Source organism: Desmodus rotundus, chromosome 12 (assembly GCF_022682495.2).
Source record: "Desmodus rotundus isolate HL8 chromosome 12, HLdesRot8A.1, whole genome shotgun sequence".
Classification (NCBI taxonomy): Eukaryota; Metazoa; Chordata; class Mammalia; order Chiroptera; family Phyllostomidae; genus Desmodus; species Desmodus rotundus.
Genome location: NC_071398.1, coordinates 29,454,565 through 29,466,237, shown reverse-complemented (window position 1 = coordinate 29,466,237; position 11,673 = coordinate 29,454,565). Strand labels below are relative to the sequence as shown.

General features: G+C 47.9%; 1 pseudogene; it reads right to left on the bottom strand.

Annotated features, from left to right (window-relative positions):
* Window positions 1-6,198: 6,198 nt before the first annotated feature.
* LOC112300880 (small nucleolar RNA SNORD115) lies at window positions 6,199-6,266 on the bottom strand (annotated as a pseudogene).
* Window positions 6,267-11,673: the final 5,407 nt, after the last annotated feature.

The following is an 11,673-nucleotide window of genomic DNA, read 5'->3' as shown; positions in this document are numbered from 1 at the left end:
GGAATGTGCCTGACCAGCCACCCTTTGTTTTTCCATACGGCACCCAACCCACTGAGCCACCCGGATCCGGGCTGAATCATCTCAGTTAACCCCACCACACCCTTAGCATCCCCATTCTCCAGAGGGGCAAACCAAGCCCGAGAGGGTCAGCCAATTGCACAAGGTTCATCACTAATGGAGGGAGCTCTTAACTCACACCCAGATCTGTCTGCCACCAAAGCCCATTTTTTAATCAAATTTTTGAGATGTTATTTACATATAACAAAAAGGCACATGCTTTACATGTGCAGCTTGATGAATTTTGACATGCGGCCCATTGAGTAACCACCATCCCAACTAAGAGAGAGAACATTCCCATCATCCCAGGGGATCTTAGTGCCCCTTCGCCGTTCACTCACACCCCTCCCCATCCCGGCCCTAGGCGGTCACTACTGACCACTCCTTTTGTCCTAGAATTATCGCACTCTTGTGTGACGATTCACTCTTGTGTGTGAACTCCTGTGTCTCGCCCGCTCACTCAGTGCCGCCGTGCAGCACTTTCATGGAAACCCCCTTTGCTGCGTGCATCAGCACTAAGTGCTGCCCATTGGTGGGTGTGCCCAGTTCATGGGGCTCTCCATTCAGCCACAGTTGGGCACGGGGGCTTTTTCCAGGGGGGGGGGGGCTGCTCGGAATGAACCTACCATGAACATTTTAATACAAGTCTTTGTGTGACTATGCGTCCATTCCCCTTGGGTAAATATCAGGAGTAACATGGCTGGGTTAACTTCCTGAGAGGTTGCCACACTGTTCTCCAAAGCAGCTGAGCAGCATCACACTCCAAAGCCTATGTGTCTGACTGCTGTGCCGTCAGGCCAGTCTCAGAGACCAGGATCGTCGCCCTTCCTCTGCCGTGGCTTGAGGCTACTGACCGCATTTCTTAGGATGGGGCTGCCCTCCTCCGGGAGCCCAGATTTGGACCCATCCCAGACAAATTGAAGGTGAGTTCCTGGGGCTCCAGTGGTGCCCCATGCTTCCCTGATGCGCTGCAGCTGATCTGAGCCACTCCTTCCATTGTACAAGCACATTCACAAACACTTGGCTTTGAATCCCAGCTCCGGCCCTTGCATCCCACAGCTGTGGAGCCTCGATGAGTCCCTTCATTCTATGAGCCTCAGTTTTTCTGTCTGTGAAGTGGGGGTGGTGTGTGTGTGTGTGTGTGTGTGTGTGTGTGTGTGTTGTGGGCCCTCACCGGGACTAAACTTGGCCAAGTGGTCTGATGCACAAGTGGCCACCAGCTTTTGTTCCCCTAGGTTAAGATGCATGGGGAGCAACTTGAGAAGATGCAGTTCTTATAGCACTTAGAGTTCAGATTCACGTGAAAGGAGGGACTCAGTGACACAGAATTCCATTTCCAGCCCGGCCTTGTGCAGAGGGTCCTTGTCCCATAGCATCTGGGGGCAGGGGGTCCTGCCAGGATCTGCCCCCAGCTCTACATTTTCCCTACCCCTGGGTTCCCCAGGGTCTTGCCACCTAGGAAGAAAATGGGTCTATTAGACAATTAATTCCTTCAGAGCTTTGGAATCAAAAGACTTGGGCTCAAACCCCAGCCCTGCTGTGTGACTTTGGTCAAGTGACTTAACCTTTCTGGGCTCCCTTCTTCATCTGTGTAAAACAGGAATGGTAAAGAACCCTCTAAGGATATTGTGAGGATAAAAGCGGCATTATATGCACCAAGCAAATATCATTATCTTGAATTGTGGTGGCTTTAAGGAAATGTATGTTAAAGAATGGGTAGAATTTTGAGGGAAGTTTTGAAATTCAAAAAAAAATCAAAAGAAAAAATATTTCAACTTTTCAGAAAACACCCAAATTTTCTCAGTGGAAATCTATTTTCCAGCTGCAACAGCACCACCCCTGGTCTTCCAGTCTTAGTGGGAAATGGTTGCAAAGGACCCTGAAAACTGCATCCAGGGTTGTCAGTGCAGAGATGGGTTCCCAGCCTCCAGGGAGGCAGGTTCCATCCAGTCTGAACAGACCTGGGGTGTTTTGCTGGGTGCTCAGGATTGTCTAGACGAGGCCTGGCCATGTCCTAGCATGTGAAACTCTATTGTGGGGCTGACAGCTCCGTTTGGCAACACGCTGGGCTGAGTGATTGGCGCCAGGACTGCAAGGATGACGAAGTGCTGAAATCTCCCTGAGACGGTGTCATATCAGATTGTGCGGCTGCCAACTCTGGGCCCCGTGCTCAGCGAGTGCGTCCTCAGCAACCGATAGAAAGATAGGAGGGCAAATAATGACAGCCATCAGCCCAAGGACCTGGCCAGGAGGGTCCTCGGGGCTGGGTGAGCCATCCCTCCCCAGGTGAGCCTGCGTGGGTGGTGGGAAGGAGCCCCAGACTGGGCGGAAGGCTTCATGTTGCTGACGAGGGGGTGGGAGAAACAGCTAAGTGATGAAGAGTGAAGGCCCCAGTGCCGTTTGTACTGTGTGGACCTTGCTGGTACCCTGACCTGGATGGGTGGAGGGAGATAGATAAATAGATGGTAGATAAACTGATGACGTGGGTGGATAGATAAGAGAGAAAGAATGGAGATAGATGATAGATAGACAACAGATGGGGATAGGTGGATACAGACAATAGATGGTACAGGTAATAGATGATATAGATGAGTATAAAATAGATAAAGATATAGATATAGATAATATAGATGGATATATAGACATTTTAAAATTTGAGCAATAACTGCATAGTTGATTATCTTGAAAAATTATTGCTTAATTTTTAGGTGTGAAAACGGTACTGGACAGAGAGTAGGCCCAGCCAATCAAAATCTTCATGAATTTAATGTGCATTTGCTGAGGAGAAGTTTCTTCTACTTAGAGCTCCAGGATCTCCAGGACCCACGAGTAGCAAGAAAGAGAAATAAGTAAGATCCTCAGTGGGTGCGGGTGTGTTGTCTGCCGGGTGCCCACCTTGGTGGGGGGAAACAAAGATGACCGAGCAGGGCTGACGGCCCCAGTCCCACTGTGTGACACGGAGCCATGAGCCACAGGAAGCTCTTTAAATCTGTCATTGAAAGTAGATGAAATGAAAAATTCAGTTCCTCAGTCACACCAGCCACGCTTTCAAGTGCTCTACTAGCCGCCTGTGGCAGCCACCCGGGATGGCATGGTCTAGAACACCCGGTGGTCGCACAAAGTTCTCCTGGACAGTGCTGTTCTAGGGAGGCATAGTCTGAGAGTAAACACAGCATTACCAGGGCGATGCGCCAAGAGGTGTGGCAAGAAGGGAGCAAGGACAATGAGCACTGTGCACGCGGCGGCGGTGGTGGAGATAAGACTCAGACTTGTGTTTGGGGAGCCTCCCCATTCCATTCCCCTCAAAACCTATGTCTAATGTAGAAAGCAGGCATTACCCAGCTAACCTATTATATTCATTTATGCATGAAGGTAGCTTCTTGTTAACCAGCCACTAGTGGCTTACCATTCATTAACTTCCCAAGTTAGAGCCACTGTGTCTGGAGGCTCTGGGTCTGCATCTGTGTTCCCTCTTCAATCCATGTTTCTGTGTGTCCCACTGTCTCTCCCCAAGTTTCCATTCCCAGATGCCCACTCCTTTGTACCCAGCATGCAAAGCAGGCCAACAATGCCACCAATTTCCCTCTGGTGGCTGACAACCATAAATAACCTGATCCTAAAGCCCAATTACAGCTCACCACTAACAACTCCAGACCCTTCCACCCACCAGCTTAGACCCAAGCCCCGATACCCCAATGGTCTGCTTTCTGTCCATGACTCCATTCCCACAAGACCTAGATCTAAACCATAGCATTCCATCATTTCAGGATTTGCTGGTGACAGGAGGAAACCAAGGATGGCCCTCTGTACAATGAACCACAGTGACACTGTGTCTCTTTCTAGGAGGAAAGGAATTTCTGCTCAGCGAGGACTCAATGCCCACATCCCGGGTTTTAGATCGACCTCAAATCCTTTGAGATTTAAGGTGGTTTTCCATTTTGACTGCATGTTTATTCTAGATTTGATGGAAACTGGCTGCTTAAAATGAATTTTAAGGTGTCTAGACTCCAAATGGCTGTCAGTAAAAGATGCATTGGGGGCACGGTATCATTTTGGATAATTCAGACTTTTGGTGACTCAGTTTCCCTACTCACCTGGTTGGTGAGAGTCTGGAAGAGATAACATAAATGTTGACCCCAACACTAGCATGGTGAGGGCAGGGAAAGACTGGGTTTGCTGGGACTGAGAGCTGTGGGTAAAATAAACCAAATAGAGCCCCTAGGACGATCTGCTGGGGTGGGAGTTGCAGGGGCAGAATGACCGCCAGTGGCTGGATGTCTGGTGATGCAGGTGCAGCTGTGCAGATTGAGAGCATGGTGCTGGGCAGCAGGTGGCGGTCAGGGACCAGGAACTCCAGCAGGTGGGCAGGGTTCAGCCCAGGAGTGAGAGGGCAGCCGCCAGAGGCAGTGAGGCTGGGTACACCTCACAGGGTCTTCCGCGATGCCAGATTCAGGGACAGGAATCCAGATCCTGGAAGAACTGAGGAAAGTCAAATGGAGCCCCAAGCCTGGGAGAGATGGAGAATCAGGGCACGACATGGGCCCACAGCAACGAGGCAGAAAGACACGCTGAGAGCAGAAGGAACACTGGTGGACCTGTGGTCATGAGGGAAAGGCTAACAGCTCAGTTGCTGGAACTTACTTGCACCAGAGATGAACTTAGTGTACATATTTGCCCCAGAAAAATTCTGAAGTGATTGTGGATTCTACCTGAAGCCCCCACGTGTGCCAGGTCCTTCACGAAGCAAGCCCTGGCCTGTTCCACACCCCTGTGGGGCCCACACTTCTCCATCATAACACCAGATGGACACATAATTGCTCTGCTCAATGACTCTTCCCACACTCAGAGCTCCATGGGCTCGTTCCAAGGTGCGTTCAGGCATTTGGGATCAGCAGCAGGTACCCAGTAAGGTTCTGTAGCGAGAGGGTGAAAAGGGAGGCATGAAAGGAGGGAGAGAGAAAAGGAAAGAGGGAGGGAAGCAGGAAGGAAGAGTGGAGAGAGAGTAGGGGAAAGAGAAGGTGTGAAGGGAAGGAAGAAAATGAGGAAGGAGGGAAGGAGGCTGTGAGAAAGGGAGGTGTTAATCCTAAAGACAATCTCAGCCATCTGTGCCACTGTGACCCATCTGATCTTTCCTTGGCGTTGGTGGGGGGGGGGGCGGGAATGTGCACACGCTGGCACCTTAGGGGCTGCTGGGAAAAGTGCAGAGCATTTAAAGAGAGTAAATGCCCTGGCTGGTGTGGCTCGGTGGGTTGGAGGATCGTCCTGGTGCATTGAAAGTTTGCCCGGTTGGATTCCCGCTCAGGGCATATGCTTAGGTTGGGAGTTTGATTCCCAGGCAGGGCGCATATGAGAGGTAACCAATCTCTCCCCCGCCCCCTACCCCGCTTTTCCTTTTCTCAAAAAGCAGTGAAAAAATGTCCTCGGATGACAGCAAAAAATTTTTAAATAAAGCAAGTAGAGAAACGAGACTAAGACAAGACTTTTACCCTTCACCACACCATTGCATCCACCCTTGGAAACACTTCTTTCCCTCTGTGTTTCTCCTAGCTTTAGTTTTTTCTGACTACAGAATGTTCAGCAATTTTAGAACACCAGGGAGGAAAATGGAACCTACCCTTAAATACCACCATACTTGCTTCTCACCATCAGGTAAAGAAGGTGCTTTTCTAGGGTTTTATTGTTTAATTATTTTAAAATAAAACTGTGCTTGTGTCAAGAGTAGATAGCAAAATGGACTCCCAAGTTCTTGATAACGGTACAAACGAGAGAGAGCAAGGAGCCCTCGGGTTATATTTGTAGCCTGGGAGGCCCTGGCAGGCCGAGGCCCGGCAGAGCCATGCTCGGGTTACCAGACCGGGATGAATGGTGCAATCCTGAGACGCTGTACCTGGCGTGTGTATGCTACAGGAAGCTCTGAACGTGGAGCACACGTGAGAAGGGCTGTTGCTGTATTTGTTTAATAGTGACAACAGCACCTAAAGTTAACTAGACACAGCCAAAAATTCTGTTTTAGAAGCAATTAGAAAACCATGAGTCTTCGCACTTGTGAAAGCATAGTAAGGTCAACTGGGTAAGGAATAAAGATATCCATTTGGGGGCGCCAGTTGGTTGAAACAACCTTTGTGAGGGGCATCATGGTTATAGCCAGTAAAACATTTTTTTAAGTGATCATCCCTCTTCAGGATAATATGAGTTCTCATTATTGACCAAATATTTTTAAGTACTTATCTTTTGACTTAAAATTCTTCTCCGAGAAATGTCCCCTGAAAAACACGTTTATAAATGTGCCAGAATAACCCACAAGAATTGTTGCTGTAGCACCATTTGTCACAGCGAATCACTAGACACAGCCCTGACTTTCGCCAGCTGGGGATTGCTTAGACAAACTGCCACCCACAGACACCCACCCAGCCGTTCGAGAGCACAGGGGCCACGTGTATAAGCATGGAGAGAGTGCCCAAGTCTAGCGTGAAGTGACAAAGAAGTAATGAAACAGAACGTCAGGCTCATCCCCATCTTTACTAAAAACACATAGCAGTGACGTATGCTGGGTGCATGTGCGGTTACGCCCCACAGTCCCTGAACATAGCTCTCCTGAGAGCAGGAACTGCTATCCCCTGCGTTATCCTTTAGTGTTACTTGAATTAAAAAAATAACTGTATGTCACTTGTTTGGTTAAGAACATGTTTAAATAAAATATAAATGGACAAAAATAATTACTGTAAAATTACAGTTTAAAATCCCAGGGAGTTGAATAAAATTCTTAAAAAGTAAAATCTGCTATACATCTGTGATGCTTGCTTTTTTTTTTTTTTTTTACAGATATATGTGAATTTTGTTGGGGAAGGGGGAGTTCTTTAAATAAAGTAAACTACCCAAATTTTTTTGGAAACTCAGCTGCTAGTACTTCTGTAAACCTTTGGAGAAGTTTATTTTATTATTATTCTCCTGGATGCAATTTCTCTCTCTGCTAACAATAAGGTGTGGTAAATATTTGCATTCTCTTCACTCTGGAAAGAGCAAAACCAACATTCCAGATGCCCTCTCTAAGTGTTTTGAGTTTAATTTAAACAAAGAAATGCACCAAATATTATCAGAGTTGATAAACTATGTGCTACTTTGCTTTCTAGTTATTTTTATGAAAAATGACGAAGTCAGTTCTGGGAGGACACCGTTCCAGGCTGCAGATGGCCGGCTTCTTGTTGTGTCCTCAAGGGGTCGCAGAGGCCAGGGATCCCTCTGGGCTCTTTCGTAACAGCACTGCTCCCATTTATGGGGGCTTTGTCCTCAAGCTCCAACCACTTCCCAAAGGCCCCCACCTCCTAATGTCTTCACATTGGGGGATAGGATTTCAACATATGAATTGGGGGGGGGGTCACAACATTCAGACCATAACACTGTTTTTTAACTCTGTTTCTCTTTTTGCTCTATTCTCAGGCAGGAAATGCCCTCATGGAGGCAGGATGGCTGCCTGAGCACCAGCCTTGCATTCTATCTCCCTCAGCTCCTCAGCTTAACAGACAAATTCTTTTCCTAAGGGTCCATGATTACTGTGTATCTTGGATTTATATGGGTCCCATATCTGTCCTTTACCCCAGCATTGTGGCAGGGGAAGATGTGGTTGGTCAGCCTGAATCCCCAAGCTACTCTGGACACAAAAGTAAAGTACTTCCACCAAAATTGGATGGACTGAGTGTGGAGGAGGGATGGTGCCCATGGAAAATCATAGTGCTGTTGTCAGGAGACAGAAAAACAGGTATTAAGCAGGCAAAACAACAGATATCAGTCTTGTCCTTGAGGTAGGACCCCATCAGATCTACACCCTCAGATCTCCGCGTGTGTGGAGGTCAGTACTTGCTCACCCTCCCATGCTGTTAGAAGTATTTGCTGGATATTATTTGTGGACCATTAACATTTATTCCCACCTCTTGTATTGCAGGGCTAGAAGACAGAGAACTACATTTCTCCCAGACCCCCTGGCCGTTCGACGTACATTGCATGGAAGAGAAGCTTTCATGCCAAGTCTCGTGGGCAGAAACCACTCTTGTCTCTCTGGCAGCCACAGAGGATGTGTGGGCTTTGGCAAATGGAAGTTTTTGTAGCTGATGTGTGTGTCCTTGAAAGCCGCCCAGCTGGGGACTGCAAGACAGCCCTGTCGGCAGTGCTTTCCCGCAGTTTTCTGACCTGTGGGCAACAGCACCAACTCAGAGAGTCTTCGAATGACACTTAAAGTGACAAATCTGGGAGCTGGATACAGCCTCTCCCGCCTTCGCCCACACAGGTTTTCTGAAGATTCTGTAAACAACCTAATTCCCTACATCCAGTCCCTTTCCTTTGAAATATCTAGTGTGGTTTGTCTTCCTAACTTGACCCTGACTGTCTTATTGTACTTTGGTGGAAAATTTTAAGAAGCTCTAATCCATCCAAACTTCTCCTTTTCTGATGAGAAAACTGAGGCCCAGAGAGAAAAACAACCTGCCGTGTTCACCAGTTTGCAGAATTTTCCCCTAAGCCTGCACAGCCTGTACCATAGCCACCAGCCACTTGTGGCTACTGAAATTTAAATGAATTAAAACTAAGTCAAATTTAAAATCCATGTCTTCACTTGCTCTCACTACATTTCAAGTACTCAGTGCCACCTGTGTGGCCCGCAACCTCCGTCTGGGAGAACACGCACCTGCCATCTTACGGGACATTTCCATTGTCACAGATGGTCTACTCAACAGTGCTGTTCTAAGTAATCATAGTGTCAGCCTCTGGCCCTTCTGACACTGAGGTTCTTCTTAATAAGCAGGAGCACGAGAAGGATGACTTGTCCAAATCCTTCATGTTGCAAATGGAGAAACTGAGACCCAGATTCAAAGAGTGACTCAAGTTCACCCAGTGCCCAGAAAGGCTGTCTCTCCACTGATTTGAGGCACCTGGTAGCTCAAAGCAAGCTGTAGAATCTGAGTCACGTACAACAGACATGGCACGAGAAAAAAGCAAACAAGTAGTTTTTCTTATAACTAACCCATTAGCATTGATTTTTCAATGGATTCAGCTAACTGCTTTTTAAATAATAGGGTGTTTTTTTTTAATTCCCCAAACACACTACCTTTCACATCTGACTCAGATTCCGAGATTCTAAGTAGAATTTTAAATGCGATCTGTAGGGACATGTCCCCTCCGCGCCGCATCACCGAGCCAGGGCTCCTCCTGTAAATCACAGACCATGACTGTTTCCTGCGAGCTGGCCACTGTGGGATAAGACCCATCCAATAAAAGGACTTAACTGAGATTTCTCAAGTCACTGTGGGAAAGCATTTCTTACAAGGAACCACGAGTGTTTTAGAGGCAGAAATAATCATTTCTTAGAACACTTTTTCCTCTTTATGGCTTCTTGGAAAGAATGCCCAGCTCTGGGCACCTGGGAGTCCAGGACGCCCCACTTGGAGGCAGTGAGGAGTATCGTGGGACACAGTGTCTGCAGCCTCTGAAATGAGAGAGTGAGGAGGGCGATAAAGGAAAGCAATGTGCTTTTCTTCAGTGTAAGCTTTCCTCCCCCAAACAGCATCAGGGACTGTCGGAAGCTGGGAGTCATTCCAAAGGTTAGAGACAGGGCCAAAACATATCATTTTAGCCTTTTCAGATGGTCACTTCTGTCTCTGAAATGTTAAATACTGTCTCACCACAGTTGCAAAAGTCCATCCCTCAAAACAGCCTGGCGGCAGAGCATGTGCCATCCACTTGGCACCCCCCACTGTAATGTCCCCACTCCTCGCCAGGCTTCCATGCCAGGCCCAGGCTCCTCTCAAGCTTGTATCAGACAAATCTTCCTGTCTCAAACTGGCCAGTCCCTCTGGCACATTGTTTGAAATTGTGTGGCTCACCCCTCCTAGCACCCGTAGGGGGCAAGGTTTATGATTCTGAATTTTCAAATGAGAGGGAAAGGCTCAAGGAGGTTAGGTGACTTGCCCAGGGTCACACAGCTGGGAAATGTCAGGCCAGCAGCACCAGCCTGGGTCTCCTGGCCCCAGATCCAGTGCTCTGCCACTCTGTCAAAACACCACAGGGAAACCAGCCCTGAAACGCCGTGAGCCTTGTCACTGGGACCTACAACATATGGCAGTGACTGAGTCAGGAGACGAAGCATTTATCTATATTTGTCCTGCAGTCAAGTCAGCTGCCTTGTCCTAGGGCAGCAGCTATACCATCAGAGTAGACACAACAAACTTTTAATAACTCTACTCAGCTTGAAACCAGAAGTATATTTTTACTCTTGTGAGTCACCCATTTATTTGTCAATAGAGGCCAGTAAAGGGAAAGGCCCCAGGGCCATTTATAAACAGACGATAGTCCTGAAGACATCCCTCGGGAAGCCAAACTATTTAGGAATGCACTTGTCCTGGAAAACAATGCCCGGGAACACATGGGCTGCTGAGGGCTGTCTGGGAAATGGGTTGCTGGGGTGTGCCAAAGGCAGAGAGGCCACTAGGAGGTGGACAGGCTAAGATGGAGCACCCGGGCCTCAGGCAGAACCACAGCCTGGCTCTACTGCATAGGAACCGTGGAGGCAAAGTAACTCCTCTGAGCTTCAGCTTCACCATCTGTGAAGTGGGCATGATGATGCCAGCCTTGCGGGGCTTTGCAAAGATTGGAGGAGATCAGTTATGTGGTGATCGGTGCTCAGATGTCATCTGTGCCGGTGATGAGGATGCTGGCAGGACTGTGACGATGGTGTGCTGAGAAGGGAGATTTGTTTGGTATTCGATCTTCAAAAATGAACTGCATTAGCTGAACATGTACTATGTGCCAGGTGCTTACCATGTGTTGAGAGAGAAGGGGGAGAAAATGTGTGTAAACGTAGCTTCTCTGAAAAGAGCAAACGGAGGAACAGCAGCTCTGCTTCACCAGGATACTGTCTGGCAGGGTCTACCAGCTTCAAATGCATGCACCCCATGCATGACCAGCCGTTCCTGTTCTGGGCATATACCCAACAGAAACAGGGCTTCTTCAGGAAGGCATGTGCAGGGATGCACATAGCAACTTGGCTCTTCATATTCAAGAACTGCAAACAACCCAAGCTTCTGTCAACAGAAGAATGAATAGATTGTGGTTTACTCATAGTAGGAATAGCATACTGTGATGAAAAATGAGTGAATCACTGCCACACAGTCACATGAATGAGTCTCACTTCATAATGCCGAGGAAAAGAAGCCTGACACAGAAGGACACACGCTGTGTGACTCCGTCTATATGGCCGTCCGGAGAGATGAACTGGTCTGTGGTGGTGGAAGACAAAGGAGGGTGGGGAAGGGCACAAAGAACCTCCGGGGTGATGGAAATATTCCACATCATACATAATCTGAGAGGTAATCAAAAGACTGTACACATGTGTTAAATTTTATGTATGTTGTCCCTCTGTGTTTTTTAAAGAGGACACTATAATCATAGAACTGTTGAGACTGGAAAATATCTGATTGCTGAGATCAGTTTGTGACCCAGGGGCCAGGAAGATAGGAAGAGTGGCTGACTTGGGCCAGAGGTAAGGCAGTAGACACTAGGATGCTCAGATTGCTAGCAAGGATAAGATCTGTGAGATACAATGTATTTAAAACATGTGTTATTGAACCA